General features: G+C 39.9%; 1 protein-coding gene across 5 annotated transcripts in view; it reads left to right on the forward strand.

Moving 5' to 3' along the window:
* The window catches only part of elavl4 (ELAV like neuron-specific RNA binding protein 4), a 124,117-nt gene that overhangs the window by 6,225 nt on the left and 99,825 nt on the right, over positions 1-18,067 (forward strand). The window lies entirely within an intron of this gene.

The following is an 18,067-nucleotide window of genomic DNA, read 5'->3' on the forward strand; positions in this document are numbered from 1 at the left end:
CTATTTTATTAATTTATTTTATTAATTTATTTTTTTTGTCACGTACCAAAATACGAAATGATATGGTACCTATGGTACCCATTATGTCATTGTATGGTCATATCACCTCGTACTTCACTACGGGACAAAAAAATCAAATACAATTAAAATAAAAAAAATAAATTAATAAAATAAAAAAATATTCATTCATTCATGAAATGAAATGAAACAAAAACGAAATAAATTTAAATAAATTAATAAAATAAAAACATATTCATTCATTCATGAATTTCATTTTATTAATTTATTTTTTATTCTATTTTATTAATTTATTAAATAAGTAAAATAAAAAAATATTCATTCACTCCTTCATTCATTCATGAATAATTTTCTATTTTATTAATTTATTTTTTTGTCACGTACCGAAGTACGAGGTGATATGGTATCTATGGTACCCATTATGTCATTGTATGGTCATATCACCTCGTACTTCAGTAGGTGACAAAAAACAAACAAACCTATATTAAAAATTATATTAGGAAAGCAGGAAGTGAACAAATGTAACAGTTACTGATTGTAAAAGTACCAGATGGAGGGGTAGGATTTAATAAGCTTTGCTTCTTCCTACTCCTTTTGGACATGTGGCACTGGGAACTGATTATGGGATGCACTCAATTGTAATCTGATGCATGTTCAAATGAAATTAAACCATTACCATTACTATATTGTACGGTGGGGGGTGTTTACATTTTTCTTTTTAGGTAAAATATCACAGGCGTGTGAGGAAACGGGTACACTGATGCTGACGCTGAGCTGACGAATGCGGGCCAATACCTGCTGAGGAATGGCGTTTGTGGAGGAATGTGGCATGTTGATGAACAGCATCATTTAGCGCTCCTCAGAATTGATAGGTAGATGGCCCATCGGCTTTTTTTGTCTTATTGATTTGCTAATTGGCCAGGACGAGGCAAAGCATCTGCTGTCAACCTTGAGTAAACGATGCAACCGTTGGATGATATCAAGCGCCCTCTTGGCTCCGCTTAGTATGGATGGTACAGTATACGTACGTATATCCATGGTAACCGATCAGGCGATGACTCCGCAGCAGTATCCGCCGTGCATGTACGGTATAAACAGAAGTGCAGTGGAGTAAGACTAAATAAAACGCCACCTACACACTCATTGGCTAAATCATAAGTTCCTGTTGTTTAGACTCCAGTGGGGCTCTGGGAACTGGAAACCAGTTAGACATCGAGTCACCAGCTTGGGTAAACGAACCTTAATCGATTTTATGTGCACGACTCATTTATATTATAGTACAGCACAGGTGTCCAAGTCAAAGCCCAAGGGCCAGATTCGGTCGGCCACTAGTTTCTGTGGTCCGCGAAAGCCTGGAAATAACGCCGGTCCAAGATTCACTGCCATTCCACCCAAATGTTTGTCAATGCGAGGCAGAGGTCTCACTCTGAACTATAATCTGCTAGCGTCTTTTAAACAATGACACGGCTAATTTGTAGCTTAAATAACTACAGTCAGGAAGTAGCGAATTGGACCAATCAGGTGGACGCCGATCCATCCACGAATATCACATTTTAGAGTCTTATTCAGCGATTTGTGTTTTGATCTGAAAAATCTTCGGTAAGTTTGATCAATTGTAAAATTAAAGCATCTGACATTCGGAGTTAAGTGACCAATTTTATGTGCCCGACTTATTTATATTATAGTACAGCACAGGTGTCCAAGTCAAAGCCCGGGGGCCAGATTCGGTCGGCCACCGAAAGCCTGGAAATAATGCCGGTCCAAAATATGTTTTGTCTGATGCTTCGGGTGGATCTGAACTATAATCTGCTAGCGTGTTTTAAACAATGACACGGCTAATTTGTAGCTAAAATAACTACAGTCAGGAAGTAGCAAATTGGACCAATCGGGTGGATGCCTGTCATAGGCTCCAGCACCCCCCACGACCCTTGTGAGGAAAAGCGGTAGAAAATGAATGAATGAATGAATAATATAACTATGAGACTGCAAGGTTGTGAGTGTTTAGCACGCAGGCCTCACAGCTATGTGACCCGAGTTCAATTCCACCAATTGCATGTATTCCCCGTGCATGCGTGGGTTTTCTCCAGGTACTCCGGTTTCCTCCCCCATTCCAAAAACATGCTAGGTTAATTAGCGACTCCAAATTGTCCATAGGTATGAATGTGAGTGTGAATGGTTGTTTGTCTATATGTGCCCTGTGATTGGCTGGCCACCAGTCCAGGGTGTACCCCGCCTCTTCCCAAAGACAGCTGGGATAGGCTCCAGCACCCCCGCGACCCTCATGAGGATAAGCGGTAGAAAATGAATGAATAATATTAATATGAGACTGCACGGTTGTGAGTGGTTAGCACGCAGGCCTCACAGCTAGGTGACCTGAGTTCAATTCCACCAATGGAATATTTTCCCCGTGGATGCGTGGGTTTTCTCCGGGTACTCCGGTTTCCTGAAACATTCCAAAAACATGCTAGGTTAATTAGCGACTCCAAATTATCCATAGGTATGAATGTGGGTGTGACAGCTGGGATAGGCTCCAGCACCCCTGCGACCCTCTTGAGGATAAGCGGTAGAAAATGAATGAATGAATGAATGAATGAATGAATCTGGGCTTCCGTAGCCAAGCAGACGTCACTAAGTAATAATGTACGTGTGTGCTGTACATTTTATACGTAGTATCGCATATTTATACTTGTTATTGTTTATTATTTATTATTTCATTTTCAAGTAAATGAATTGTGACTATTCAGGGAGCCGCTGTACGTATTTTATAGCGAGTACCACTTCACACGTGATAGCTGAAGCATGTCTCCAAGCATGTAGGCATTTAACGGAAACCCGGTGGATTTCTTTTCTCTGCTTTTTTTCCTCGTCTCCGTTGCCCACTTGATTTTCTCCAAGCATGAGAAAGGGCGGTTAAGCATGAAGTGACATTTCAAAAGCATTTTTTTTTTTTTTTGCAAAGCCTCTCCATGTTTTGTTTCGGGGTGCTGCGGGCCACGCAGATGTGGATGTGTGTCATTTATAAAAGGTTACCCCTTATCAAAAGCCATATATAGCGCAGCCTTTAATGGAGTCATGTGGTCGTGCAAGGTGTTTGGAGTGGTAATAAACATCAACGCTTGTTCGCAGGTGATGACTTTCTTTGCCACTCAAGGTTGTCGGCTGGAACGACGGTAGGAATAGCGAAAATAATATTGTAAATCAGGGGTCTCAAACACACGGCTCGTGGGCCAAATGTGGCCCGCAGGATGCTAGTTTAGGCCCCCGCCTTGATTTTGTTTGTTAGTGCGGCCCACGCAAGTTTGATATGGATGCTGTATGGTATCATGTACCCAGAAAAAATTATTACGTTTGATTAATGTTCATGTTTAATAACTGTTAATAGTCATCCTCCCTATCCGTGTGGAAGTGGTAAGTTTTTGGCTTTTTAAGTTTAAAGGAAATAACTTGGAGGCTACCGTTTAGGTCGCTAGCTCTCGAGTTTGCGAGTTAGCATGTGTCTCAAGTTGCGCAATATGTTGTAAATAAAAAAAAGTATAAATGTGACTATAGTCGTGTTTTGTCATGTCTACAGGGCTCTAATAATGCTTTGTTAATTTTAATCTGAAAAAAATAATTTGTCTACATCTGTTTTTAATAAATGCGTTTTTTTGTTTTTTTGGGAAAACCTGATGCAACCCAGTCTCACCCAGCTCAGCTCCAGTGGCCCCCCAAGTTTGAGACCCCTGTTGTAAATAATGTACATTGCAAAAAAAAAAAGATCAATCTCACATTGGAGCTCTGTGTGTGTGCATATGTGTACACGTTGGCGGGGGTTGATTAAATCCCCCACCAGATGGACCCCAGCGGTCGCCCGGTGAGCGTGGATCTACCCCGACCGGGATCAAACACAACGCGGGCTGCCGTCCACTCCACGGCTCCAAATCTCGCTTCAGCATCGACTCAGCCGGCGCACCTTGCTGCGCTTCTTCCCATATACTATTGTCGCAGTGCGGGTGTCCGGATCCATATTGTATCCTATAGAAATAACGGCACAAAGCGTACATTGTGTACGGATGACAGCAAGTCAGCGGGGCCCAGGAGCTGCCGGGCGGCTGAAGTTGAATGAAGTTGAATGTCACCCCGAGCTGAGAACGCTCTGCCGTCCAAATGGACAATAATCCACCAGAATCCTGGAGAGAATACCCTCCGAGTGCCAATACACATGCTAGAATCAACAGCCAATGGCGAGCTAAGCCTCTCTGGGCACCTCGACAAACCTTTCATTTATGTTTGGTTACAGCCTCTAAGACCCTCCATAATCTCTTTCATAAAATAAAGATAGTAAAAAACTGTATAAAAAACCTTGATGCCAGAACTAAACCCATAGGATCCAATAGGATCCAATAGGATCCAATAGGATCCCATAGGATCCCATAGGAGATATTATTACCGACAAAACACTTTATTGACCAAACACTTTAGGCTTTTTGGACTGGATTCCTGAGGTCTGATATTAGATTCTAAATATTCTATATATGGCTAGTACTGTAAACTCTGAACTATAATCCGCTAGCGTCTTTTACACGCCTTGAACACTGCTGGGTTAAACAATGACGCGGCTAATTTGTAGCTAAAATAACTACAATCAGGAAGTAGGGAATTGGACCAATTAAGTGGACGCCTATTCATCCACGAATATCAGAATTTAGAGTCTTATTCAGCGATTTGTGTTTTGATCTGAAAAATCTTTGGTAAGTTTGATTAATTGTAGAATTAAAGCATCTGACATTCGGAGTAAAGTGACCAATTTTATGTGCCCGACTCATTTATATTATAGTACAGCACAGGTGTCCAAATCAAAGCCCGAGGGCCAGATTCGGTCAACCATTTGTTTCTGTGGTCCGCAAAAAAATGGAAATAATGGCGGTCCAAAATATGTTTTGTCGCGGTGCTTCGGGTAAATTCATTGCCATTGCACCCAAATATTTGTCAGTGGCAGGCAGAGGTCTCACTCTGAACTATAATCCGCTAGCGTCTTTTACACGCCTTGAACACTGCTGGGTTAAACAATGACGCGGCTAATTTGTAGCTAAAATAACTACAATCAGGAAGTAGGGAATTGGACCAATTAAGTGGACGCCCATTCATCCACGAATATCACATTTTAGAGTCTTATTCAGCGATTGTGTTTTGATCTGAAAAATCTTCGGTAAGTTTGATTAATTGTAGAACTGTGGAGTTAAACATTCATAATTTTACAATGGGCATAGTAATAGCAAAATATCGATCCATCCAAAGTTCTTCTGGCTGCACGGCGCTTGTGTAGTTAGCGCGCAGCTAGGAGGCCCAGGTTCAATCTCTGTGTGGAGTTTGTATGTTTCTCCGTGGTTTTCTCCAGGTACCCTGGTTTCCTCCCACATTCCAAAAACATGCTAGGTTAATTAGCCACTCCAAATTGTCCATAGGTATGAATGTTAGTGTGAATGGTTGTTTGTCTATATGTGCCCTGTAATTGGCTGGGTCACCAGTCCAGGGTGTACCCCGCCTCTTGCCTGAAGACAGCTCGGATAGGCTCCAGCACCCACGCGACTCTTGTGAGGAAAAGCGGTAGAAAGTGAATGAATGAATGAATTTTACAATGGGCATAGTAACAGCAAAATATCCATCCATCCAATGCTCTTCTGGGTGCATGTCGGTCGTGTGGTTAGCGCGCAGACCTTACAGCTAGGAGACGCGGGTTCAATTCCACCCTTGGCCATCTCTGTGTGGAGTTTCTCCCCTGTTTTCTTCCCACATTCCAAAAACATGCTAGGTTAATTAGCCACTCCAAATTGTCCATAGGTATGAATGTGAGTGTGAATGGTTGTTTGTCTATATGTGCCCTGTGATTGGCTGGGTCACCAGTCCAGGGTGTACCCCGCCTCTCGCCCGAAGACAGCTGGGATAGGCTCCAGCACCCACGCGACTCTTATGAGGAAAAGCGGTAGAAAATGAATGAATTAATGAATTTTACAATGGGCAAATATCCATCCAATGCTCTTCTGGGTGCATGTCGGTCGTGTGGTTAGCGTGCAGACCTTACAGCTAGGAGACGCGGGTTCAATTCCACCCTCGGCCATCTCTGTGTGGAGTTTCTCCCCGGTTTTCCTCCCACATTCCAAAAACATGCTAGGTTAATTAGCCACTCCAAATTGTCCATAGGTATGAATGTGAGTGTGAATGGTTGTTTGTCTATATGTGCCCTGTGATTGGCTGGCCACCAGTCCAGGGTGTACCCCACCTCTTGCCCGAAGACAGCTGGGATAGGTTCTAGCACCACCGCGACCCTCGTGAGGAAAAGCGGTAGAAAATGAATGAATAAATAATAAAAAATAAATAAACTTCCCACGCAAACATAACGTAGTTTAGTTAAACATAGCGAAGCGTAGTTTGGGCATTTTTGGGGCGTTCAAAGCATCCGTGTCACTTCAACAATCGGCGAGAAGACGAGTCTGTGACAAATGTAGCGTTGCATCTTTCCAGGATCAGCATGAACAACTGACTCTACTTTCCATCTTAAGACTTTCCGTCACGCGTCGTGACACAGGCCGGGTTAAGCCGCTTCCTCCTCCGAGACCGCTAGCTACTTGAGTTACTCGATTCATTCACTCATCGGCCACAGTCGGCTCTGCTATTTCTATGATCCAAAGGCAAAATGTTGGCCGTGTTTGCTCACAGTCAACAGCGAGGACCCTGCAGCTGAGGCGGCAAGCTGTATCTCCGTTTCGCTCGGTAATTAATGTTCCATTTTCAGTCGGCGTCTCGACATCTTTTCATCCCCTCGAGTTTTCCATCAAGATGGCGTATCTAAATGACTGCTGATAGCTCTGAAGACGCTCAGCACATCAGGTGATTTTTGGAGTAATTCGGCGTCGTATAAGTGACTTCGTCATAACGGTTTGTGTGTTATGTCGTATGTTCCATGTGCTCGTTGCCTCCCAGCCACTTCCGTGGCTTTAATTTGTCTGGTCTTTGCACTTTTGTGTGCCTTTAATTTCCTCAACTGCACCGATTTAGTGCTTTGATGACTCACTGTGATGTTGACTGTGATACCGAGATAATTTAACATCATTTGCTGCGCCGTGGCTTGAAATGCGGTGCCGGTGCGGCAGAGCAGAGCAGAGCGGCGTGGCCTTTTCTTCCCTTTGAAGACTCAGACGGGAGACGATTTGATTTAACATACAACAGCGTTGCAGGTGCGTTGTGCTTCGGACCGTGAAATTACCTCCAATCGGTATCCCCGCCGTGTGCGCCATTGATTTATGACAGGGGTCTCAAACACGCGGCCCGTGGGCCAAATGTGGCCCGCAGGACACTAGTTTGAGGCCCCCGCCTTGATATGAAAGTTTAATGTTAGTGTAGTAAGTTTGATATGGATGCTGTATGGCAGGGGTCTCAAACTCAATTTACTTGGGGGCAACTGGAGCTCGGGTCTGGGTGAGACTGGGCCGTATAAGGTTTTACAAAAAAAAATGCATTTATTAAAAACCAAAAAATTAAAAAGCTTCGCTTTGGTTCCAATTTTCTACAAGAAAAGCTCTGATAAAACATTCCACTGTTCTCAAATATCTTACTTTTTATTTTTCTACACAAAATAAGATGAAAAATAAATAAACAAATCAAGAATAAAGAAAATCAGAAATAAATAAATAATAATAATAATAATAAAACAGCAAATAATAAAAACTTAAGAAACCACATATAGTTGGTGGGTAGACAAATTATTTTTTTCAGATTAAAATGAACAAAGCATTATTAGAGCCCTGTAGACATGACAAAACACGACTATATTCACATTTATACGCTTTTTATTTACAACATATTGCGCAACTGCAGGGTCTTGAGACACATGCTAACTCGCAAACTAGAGAGCTAGAGACCTAAACGGTAGCCTCCAAGTTATTTCTATTAAACTTAAAAAGCCAAAAACATACCACTTCCACACAGATAGGGAGGATAACTATTAACACACATTAAACTTTCATATCAAGGCGGGGGCCTCAAACTAGTGTCCTGCGGGCCACATTTGGCCCGCCGGCCGCGTGTTTGAGACCCCTGCTGTATTGTATCATGTACCCAGAAAAAATTATTACGTTTGATTAATGTTCATGTTAAAGGTTAACAGACTGTTGTCTGCCACATCACGCTAATAATGGCCGACTGATTTCTCGGATCTACTCGGCTCGGACTCGAACCCGCTGACACACGGGCTGCAATTCTCGTTTGTTGATTGTTACCGGCAGAGGGTGGACATCTGCCAGCAAAGAGGCCATCAGCGGAGGAGCGCGGCGATATGCTTCTGATGCCAGAACTTGTAAAGCGCAACTAAATCAATCCTCCAAGGGCGAATCAAGAAGAGTCTTAGTAAGCAGCGCCGCACTGCTCGACTATCAAACGTGTAAGACTGCTGTGTTCTCTTGAAATCAGCCCACCGGGGGGGTTGAATCCAGTACTATTGAAACACATTGGATGGTAGAGGATAGTAAAAACTGGAATCAGGTGATTTTTTTTTCAGCCCTGTTAAGAATTTTTGGTATCGTAAAATATTATCGGTTAGCACGCAGGCCTCACAGCTAGGAGACCCGAGTTCAATTCCATGTCTGTGTGGGGTTTGCATATTCTCCCCGGGTTTTCTCCGGGTACTCCGGTTTCCTCCCACATTCCAAAAACATGCTAGGTTAATTAGCCACTCCAAATTGTCCATAGGTATGAATGTGAGTGTGAATGGCTGTTTGTCTATATGTGCCCTGTGATTGGCTGGCAAAGCTACCAAATCTTAAGCACTACACATTAGATATTCATTAGTTCCTCAGTAACTACTCTACTCATTAGTTATCATTTAGTTCCTCAGTAACTACTCTAAATGTATGTACAGTACCTTAGTTCCTCAGTAACTACTCTACTCTTTAGTTACCCATTAGTTCTTCAGTAACTACTCTAAATGTATGTACAGTACCTTAGTTCCGCAGTAACTACTCTACTCATAAGTTACCCATTAGTTCCTCAGTAACTACTCTAAATGTATGTACAGTACCTTAGTTCCTCAGTAATGTACATTACCTTATTTCCTCAGTAACTACTCTAAATGTATGTACAGTACCTTAGTTCCTCAGTAATGTACAGTACCTTAGTTCCTCAGTAACTACTCTACTCATTAGTTCCTCAGTAACTACTCTAAATGCATGTACAGTACCTTAGTTCCCCAGTAACTACTCTACTCATTAGTTATCCTTTAGTTCCTCAGTAACTACTCTGAATGTATGTACAGTGCCGTAGTTCCTCAGTAACTACTCTAAATATATGTACAGTACCTTAGTTCCTCAGTAACTACTCTACTCATTAGAAAAATTGAATTGCAGTATAGTAATTTAAATACATGGATAATATAAATATAATGATACGGATTAAAATCCAACACATATTGTCAGAATTATCACAGCAAAACTGGCAGAAATACTCATAAGCTCTTTGGGAATCTACCTCGGCTGTGATTGGTTGACAATGAGGAAGTGTTGTGTTTGCGTTGTGGAGCGCTATGATGTAATTAAGCACTGCTGTTAGCGTGTTAAGGTTGGTAATACATTTAAAAGGAGCGTCAGACTCTGTGCTCGTCTGTAAGTATAGTATACTGGGTGACCAAACGTCCTGTTTTCCCAGGACATGTCTGGTTTTCACATCCTGTCCTAGGTTTTTCTGTCAGGAAGGGATTCAAATGTCCTGGTTTTCATTGGGTCATTATATTGGCTGGTATTAGGGAACTCTGCTGGTTGGATTTTTGAATTTTTGAATTCAAAAATGTTGCAAAAAAAATAACCTAGCATAGTTCATCATTTGACGCTGGCTGATATGAAGTCTTGTCAATTGACGATGGTTCGGAATTGGTTTGCTTGACTTTGGTCTGGTAGTCTGGTTAGATTGCATTTCCACTGCAAATGGTGTCACACTGGATCTGGTCGGAATGGCGTCCGTAATGGCGGAGGTCGACACTGTGATATGTTGTTGTCCTTCTGTTGGTCAGCCCAATGTTGGCCAACAAGCATCCAAAGTCTGGTTTTCATGGACTTTCAGCACCCTTGTACACTCATAGTGTACAAGTACTTGTAGTGTACACTTGTAGTGTCCAAGTACTCGTAGTGATGTCCACTTGCTTTCTCCTAATTGGGAAATGTTATGCCGTCTTGGTGGTGCTGCTTTGATTTCACACCATTCACACGCTGAAGTATTCATCTGCATCCCGCCAACACGCCTCGCCGTGAAATAACTTGTGGGGATGAGAGAGCAATACGGATAAACATAGCAGCACATATAAGTAGAATTCCGTACTGACTAGTAAGATGATACCTGTAATATACATCAATAAATATCACTAAATCCTTACATCCGGAATTTAACACCACTGGTGTTTTCCAAAGAAAACATGTTTTCCTGCTATACATCCAATACAATAAAATCAATACAGGCTATATAGCATCAGTTATTAACATGCTACTAGTTATTAACATGCTACTGCTCATATCGGGTCACCAGATTTGGGTGACCAATAACCAGGTAATGAGATTGTCCTGATGAGGTAATACTTAATAAGGTACACAAAAACACAGTAGTTAGAGGAACAAAGCTACCAAATCTTAAGCACTACACATTAGATATTCATTAGTTCCTCAGTAACTACTCTAAATGTACGTACAGTACTTTAGTTTCTCAGTAACTACTCTACTCATTTTTTACCCATTAGTTCCTCAGTAACTACTCTAAATGTATGTACAGTACTTTAGTTCCTCAGTAATTACTCTACTCACGTGTTATCCATTAGTTCCTAAGTAACTACTCTAAATGTATGTACAGTACTTTAGTTTCTCAGTAAATACTGTACTCATTTTTTACCCATTAGTTCCTCAGTAACTACTCTAAATGTATGTACAGTACTTTAATTCCTCAGTAACTTCTCTACTCATTTTGTACCCATTAGTTCCCAAGTAACTACTCTAAATGTATGTACAGTACTTTAGTTTCTCAGTAACTACTCTACTCATTTTTTACCCATTAGTTCCTCAGTAACTACTCTAAATGTATGTACAGTACTTTAGTTCCTCAGTAATTACTCTACTCACGTGTTATCCATTAGTTCCTTAGTAACTACTCTAAATGTATGTACAGTACCTTAGTTCCCCAGTAACTACTCTTCTCGTTAGTTATCAATTAGTTCCTCAGTAACTACTCTAAATGCATGTACAGTACCTTAGTTCCCCAGCAACTACTCTACTCATATGTTATCCATTAGTTCCTCAGTAACTACTCTACTCATTTTTACCCATTAGTTCCTCAGTCACTACTCTAAATGTATATACAGTACTTTAGTTCCCCAGTAACTACTCTACTCATGTGTTATCCATTAGTTCCTCAGTAACTACTCTACTCATTTTTTACCCATTAGTTCCTCAGTCACTACTCTAAATGTATATACAGTACTTTAGTTCCTCAGTAACTACTCTAATCATGTGTTATCCATTAGTTCCTCAGTAGCTACTCTAAATATATGTACAGTGCCTTAGTTTCTCAGTAACCACTCTAAATGTATGTGACATTTAGAGTGGTTACTGAGAAACTAGTTCCTCAGTAAAGCTTAGTTCCTCAGTAAATACTCTACTCATTAGTTATCCATTTGTTCCTCAGCAACTACTCAAAACGTACGTACCATAGTCATTGGTTCATCATTGGTTATTCATTACCAGGACGGCCAAGACAGGACATGTCCTGGTAATACAGGACATGTCCTGGTAATACAGGACATGTCCTGGTAATACAGGACATGTCCTGGTAATACAGGACATGTCCTGGTAATATTACCACTAGCACTGCAATATAAATGTCCCAAACGACATTTTGCGGAGTTTTAAAGGTGATGAATGATCTCAGCGTCATTGCAGTTGGGAATGTCCTCCCTGCTCTCCATCCGACTTCTAAAGAGCAGCTGAATGTGTCCGTCAAGGGCAATTCCATACGGAGAGGCTATCCAATGTATCCTGGTCAAACCAGCCACTTTTATACTTATAGTTGTGGGATATTACAGAGATGCTTAATGGGAATATTTGAATTGTTTGTCTTTTTTTTTGGCTTTCTCGCATTTGAGGGAATTGAAGCATCCGTTTTCCTTTGCTGGCTAATAATCAAGGTGTTTTCTCTCTTTGGCTTTTGAGGTACGGCGCCTCAGCCGGCGTCGTCACGTCTCCTCCTTTAAATAGAAGTCTTATTATGCGGAGAGAAAGACAAGGCAGGTGTTGAAATCCCCGCGTCTGACAGTTAACAAGACCCAAAAGCAAAAGCGGCTGCAATTATCGCCGCGCACGCCGCATATTCAAATATGATATACGACACATGCTATTATTTGTCTGCGCTTTCACCGGCGTTATCGCGAAACTACACATGGGCTGCGTGGATATTGTGTCTCCGCACACAATGCTACGCTCGCAGCACATTGAATCTTTGTTCACACGGGATATTCAACACCAGCAAATAGGAACCCTTGTCAGTTCGTGGAGGAGAACAAACGGGGTGAAGAGCGAGCCCGAGACACACAACACGGTGTGCGGCTAATCCATTAAGGTGTGTGACGAAGGAGGGGTTTCGGGTAAAGAGTGAAGGGCACGCGAGGTTCAGGACAATTAACCGGTTCTCTCTCCGTAAATTAGCATGCTAGAAGCAGCAGCTCAAGCACACTCGTGAGGTCGAGCACTTAAAGCCCGAGCTCCTCGCCGCCGCTCATGGTGGGGGGACTGGCGGCCACTTTGTGCTCCGAAGTGCTTTGTGTGTGTGTGTGTGTTTTTGTGGATGCGAGGAATAGCCGGGAAGAAAATTAAAGCACGGAAATCCATCCAATGCACGGATCGCGCCTCCCCTTCCGAATCCTAAAATATAATATTTTGACGTTATTCTTAGAATTTAACATTTTCCTTATTTTTTCCCAAATTACAATTTTACTTTGTTTTGTTTGTTTTCATAATATTAGGACTTTTTTCTTCATTATTTCAACTCAATGCTACTAAAATTACATTTTTTTCTACAAGTTGATTTGTGTAAAATTGTGACTTTTTCCTCTTAATATTTTGACTTTATTTTCATAAAATTTGATCAGTTTTTTTCTTGTGTAATTTTTTAAAAATCTTGCAACAACTTTTTTTTTATTTTCTAAAATTTTACAAAATTTTTGACTTTTTCCTCTTAATATTTTGACTTTATTTTCATAAAATTAGATCAGTTTTTTTCTTGTGTAATAAAAAAACTTTTACAAAATCTTAAAAAAAATTACAAAATCTTACAATTTTTTTTACAACATTTTACAATGTGTTTTACAAATTTTTGTAACATTTTACAAAAATCTTACAAAATCTTACAAAATCTTACAAAATTTTACAAAATCTTACAAAATCTTACAAAATCTTACAAAATTTTAATAATCTTAATATTTTGAATTTAACCTTTTGCCTATTTTTCCCAAATTACAATTTTATTTTGTTTTGTTTGTTTTCATAATATTAGGACTTTTTATCTTCATTTTTTCTTCATTATTTCAACTCAATGCTACTAGAGAGATATTTTTTATAAAAATAATAAAAAATTACATAATATTAAATAAATATAAAATTAAATAATAAAATTAGAAAATAAATAAAAAGAAATAAAAAATAAAAAAGAATAATAAAAAGAAATAAAAAAAATGATAATAAAATGTTATATTTTATAATCAGATCTAGATTCAGCTCGGTTTAGTCACTATTAAATTATGTGTTTGTTTTTTTTTAACAAGCCTTACTCCTTCCCATATGCCAAATGCACATGAGGATTTAATGGTTTATTTTATTTGGTTTTAACACCACAGTTACAATTTTATAATGGATAAATATTAACATCATTGGAAAAATACCAAGACATCAATGCGGATAAAAAGATATATATCTTTATAGAAAATTATGTTTGCTTTGTTGTGGACTGAGTGTCAGAATGAAGAATACTGGGTTTCGTACTTACTCACAGAAGGACGCCACAATGGCAGTAAAAAGCAGTCGAAATGTCCTTGATGGACGACGTCAGCCACTCCCTCCATCTGTCCATACACGGCATTGTAATGCGCAGCGTGTACCCTTAACTAGGACATGGCAGCAACAAGGTTTCATCTTTTTCATCTTGGGTAATGACACACACACACATGCCTGATATAACACCAGACCGGAGAGGAGAGCAGATTGTGTTTATAGCTAATTTACTGAGTAACGGCAGCCACTTTCAGGGCTCTGTAAAAACCAGCGTCCTGTAGCGCAATTTTGCAAATAACATGGCCGAGCTACCAACTGTTTTCACGTTCTCGTTCTCAATTAGAAGGAAAAAGGTTATTTGGATCGTATTACCGATGGAGGAAACAACCTGGAAACGTTGGCCTTTAAGAAATGTGAAAATGAGCGCTCTCCATTTGGGATTCATATTTATTTACCCGCTGGCGTACAAAGAAAAAGGGAAAAGATGCCTTTTGGGATGTTGCTTTCACGTACGTTTCATCCTTTTTCTATGCCGCTTATCCTCACGAGGGTCGCTGGGGTATGCTGGAGCCTATCCCAACCTGGACTGGTGGCCAGCCAATCACAGGGCACATATAGAAAAAAAAGACTAAGAATTATCATAACAGAAAAAGGATTAAAACTGTTCTCTCGATGAAGTACTGTATTTCCTCAAATAGTCCAAATACTCCACTCTAGTATTTGCTGCAATATCAAATTCCTTGGTAGGTCCATCAATCAAGTTTCTTCCTTTTGTAAAAAATCTATAAATATATCATCATAAAAATGCAATATCGGTTGATATCGGTATCTGATTTTTTTTCCTGATCATGAAAACCGTTGTACCCATCCCATTTGCTACCCAAAACAGCAGCACCCACTGAATTAAACGGCGGTGTCTTAGCTACGTCTTAACTACGTCTTAGCTACATCTTAGCTACATCTTAGTTACATCTTAGCTATGTCTTAGTTACGTCTTAGCTATGTCTTAGTTACGTCTTAGTTACGTCTTAGTTACATCTTAGCTACATCTTAGTTACGTCTTAGTTATGTCTTAGCTATGTTTTAGTTACGTCTTAGTTATGTCTTAGCTATGTTTTAGTTACGTCTTAGGTACGTCTTAGCTATGTCTTAGTTACGTCATAGCTATGTCTTAGCTATGTCTTGGCTATGTCTTAGCTACGTCTTAGCTATGTCTTAGTTACGTCTTAGCTATGTCATAGTTACGTCTTAGCTACATCATAGTTATGTCTTAGTGACATCTTAGCCACATCTTAGCTACATCTTAGTTACATCTTAACAATGTCTTAGCTACGTTTTAGCGACGTCTTAGATACGTCTTAGATATTTCTTAGCTATGTCTTAGTTACGTCATAGCTATGTCTTAGTTAAGTCTTAACTACGTCTTAGCTACATCTTAGCTATGTCTTGGCTATGTCTTAGCTACGTCTTAGCTATGTCATAGTTATGTCATAGTTATGTCTTAGCGACGTCTTAGCGACGTCTTAGCGACGTCTTAGCCACGTCTTAGCTACATCTTAGTTACATCTTAACTACGTCTTAGCTACGTTTTAGCGGCGTCTTAGTTACGTCTTAGATATGTCTTAGCTATGTCTAAGTTACGTCATAGCTATGTCTTAGTTAAGTCTTAACTACGTCTTAGCTACATCTTAGCTATGTCTTAGCTACGTTTTAGCTATGTCTTAGTAACGTCTTAGCCTTAGCTACGTCTTAGCTATGTGCGGAGATGTAGTGATCCATTCATAATGAACCAGTCCTTTTCCTGAAGAAGAATTGCATCAAATGTCATGAATCTGTACACAACCCCAGACAGCGGGTGCCGGTGTATTTTTTTTCCACCAGAGGTTATTTTTTTTACAGTTGGCTCGTATTTCCACTGCTCGGGTGTAGTCTCAGATGTACGTATTATTATTATGAACGTGTTATTACACAACATTTACAACTCTTTTGTAAATGCCACACCAAACTTGGTCTTTGTTTATTTCGCATTATGGTTAGAACTTTGACTTCCTGTTTGGGCTTATTATGCAGCCCGTTAAGGCGGCAAACTAATTGGGCCTGAAGTAATTCATGACCCCCTGCCAAGTCGCCACCTGCCACCATGACGTCCACTGGTAAGCTCGTGCCAAGATGGCCATCACAGGAGCGCCATGCCATGTTAGACTCTGGTTTCCATGAATACGGAATATTGCATTTCCAGGGTAGCTGGTCTTAGTCGTGTGTGTGTGGAGTGTCTGCAGCATGTATGCATGATAGGACTGCTGCTTCCAGGCAGGTAGGGTCTGGAAAAGGAAGCAAGAGCTCCCCCTTCTTGCCTGTCTGAGACATAAACCAGCAAGGTTTGCTTCTATAGTGAATCTTTTTTTTTTTTTCAAAAGCACATATGTAGCCGTGACAATCAAAGCTGAGCATTATTATCCTTGCAGATGCATAATTTATAATGCAGGTCCTGAATGGGATCTCATTAGATGCTTGGAGTCTATCTGGCCAGCAACGGGCTTCATTTTTCATGACTGGTTAAACGTGCACATGACTGCTGATAAGATGCATTCATCGGCTCCTCTGCCTGGGGTGGGGTGCCGCCCCTACTGCCAACCAATGGGACCCTGCTAAGCCAATCAGGTCCCTGAACATCTCTGGGATGATTTTAGGTTGGATGCGTGTATCTCGTCATGGGTGTTGATGCTCCGATGTTGATACAGTCAGATATGACTATTACACAAGAATGACGGATGAGGAAGAATGAGGCCATTTTAATCCAACAATATGTGTACTATTGTCGGTGACGTCAAGTCACTATAATGTACAGTTCAGTACATAATCCCATTATGTTATTATATTAATTTATTTGGCAATTAGGGTATGTCATCATTTGGTAATGGTAATGGTTTAATTTCATTTGAACATGCATCAGATTACATTGAGTGCATCCCATAATCAGTTCACAGTTCCACATGTCCGAAAGGAGTAGGAAGAAGCAAAGCTTATTAAAGTCCTACCCCTCCATCTGGTACTTTCACAATCAGTGACTGTTACATTTGTTCACTTCCTGCTTTCCTAATATAGTTTAAGTAATTTTGTATTATTTTTCACAATGAATTAATATTTATTCATTTTAAATTTAAAAAAATATTTTAAATTAAAAAAAATATTTCAAATTAAAAAAAATATTTTTATTTTTTTAATACATTTTTATTTTTTTATTATTATTATTTTTGTCATGTACTGAAGTCGGAGGTGATATGAGCATCCAATGCCATAATGGGTACCATAGTAAGTGTCAATATAGTGATATATATAGCACATCATGACTGGTTCAAGACTCTTCATCCTTGTATTTAGCAAACATCAACTGCTTGTATTGTTTCTTGAATTGGCTCATCGTTGTGCATTGTTTGATTTCCTTACTCAATCCATTCCATAGTTTGATTCCACATACTGAAATGCTATGGCTAGCATAACGTAGTCCTAGCATAGAAGTGTTTCAAATGTACTTCTTCCCTGAGATCATATTTTTCCTCTCTTGTAGAGAAGTATTGGATGACATTTTTAGCTAATTGCTTATTTTTAGCCTTATGCATTATTTTAGCTGTTTGAAGATGAACTATATCAGCAAGTTGAAGTATTTGAAATTTTACAAATAAGGAGTTAGTATGTTCTCTGTAGGCGCCATTATGAATTATCCTTACTGGCCTTTTTTTGCAGTACATTTAGCGAGTGAAGATTGCTTTTTATAGTTATTAGCCCATATTTCCACACAATAAGTAAGATACGGTAGAATGTGATTTCTGATTGAGAACAAATTTTGCTTTGTTCAATATTGAAATATTTCTGGCCACCTTTGGATTTGATTTTTCCACATGAAAACTTAGATTGCTGCCATTATTTGCATTATTAAGGCAGGTTTTGCTTATCCTAAGCAGTCCAGTTGTACAGCACGGTGAATAATACCTCCAAAGCTA

Source organism: Doryrhamphus excisus, chromosome 5, assembly GCF_030265055.1.
Source record: "Doryrhamphus excisus isolate RoL2022-K1 chromosome 5, RoL_Dexc_1.0, whole genome shotgun sequence".
NCBI classification, from domain to species: Eukaryota; Metazoa; Chordata; class Actinopteri; order Syngnathiformes; family Syngnathidae; genus Doryrhamphus; species Doryrhamphus excisus.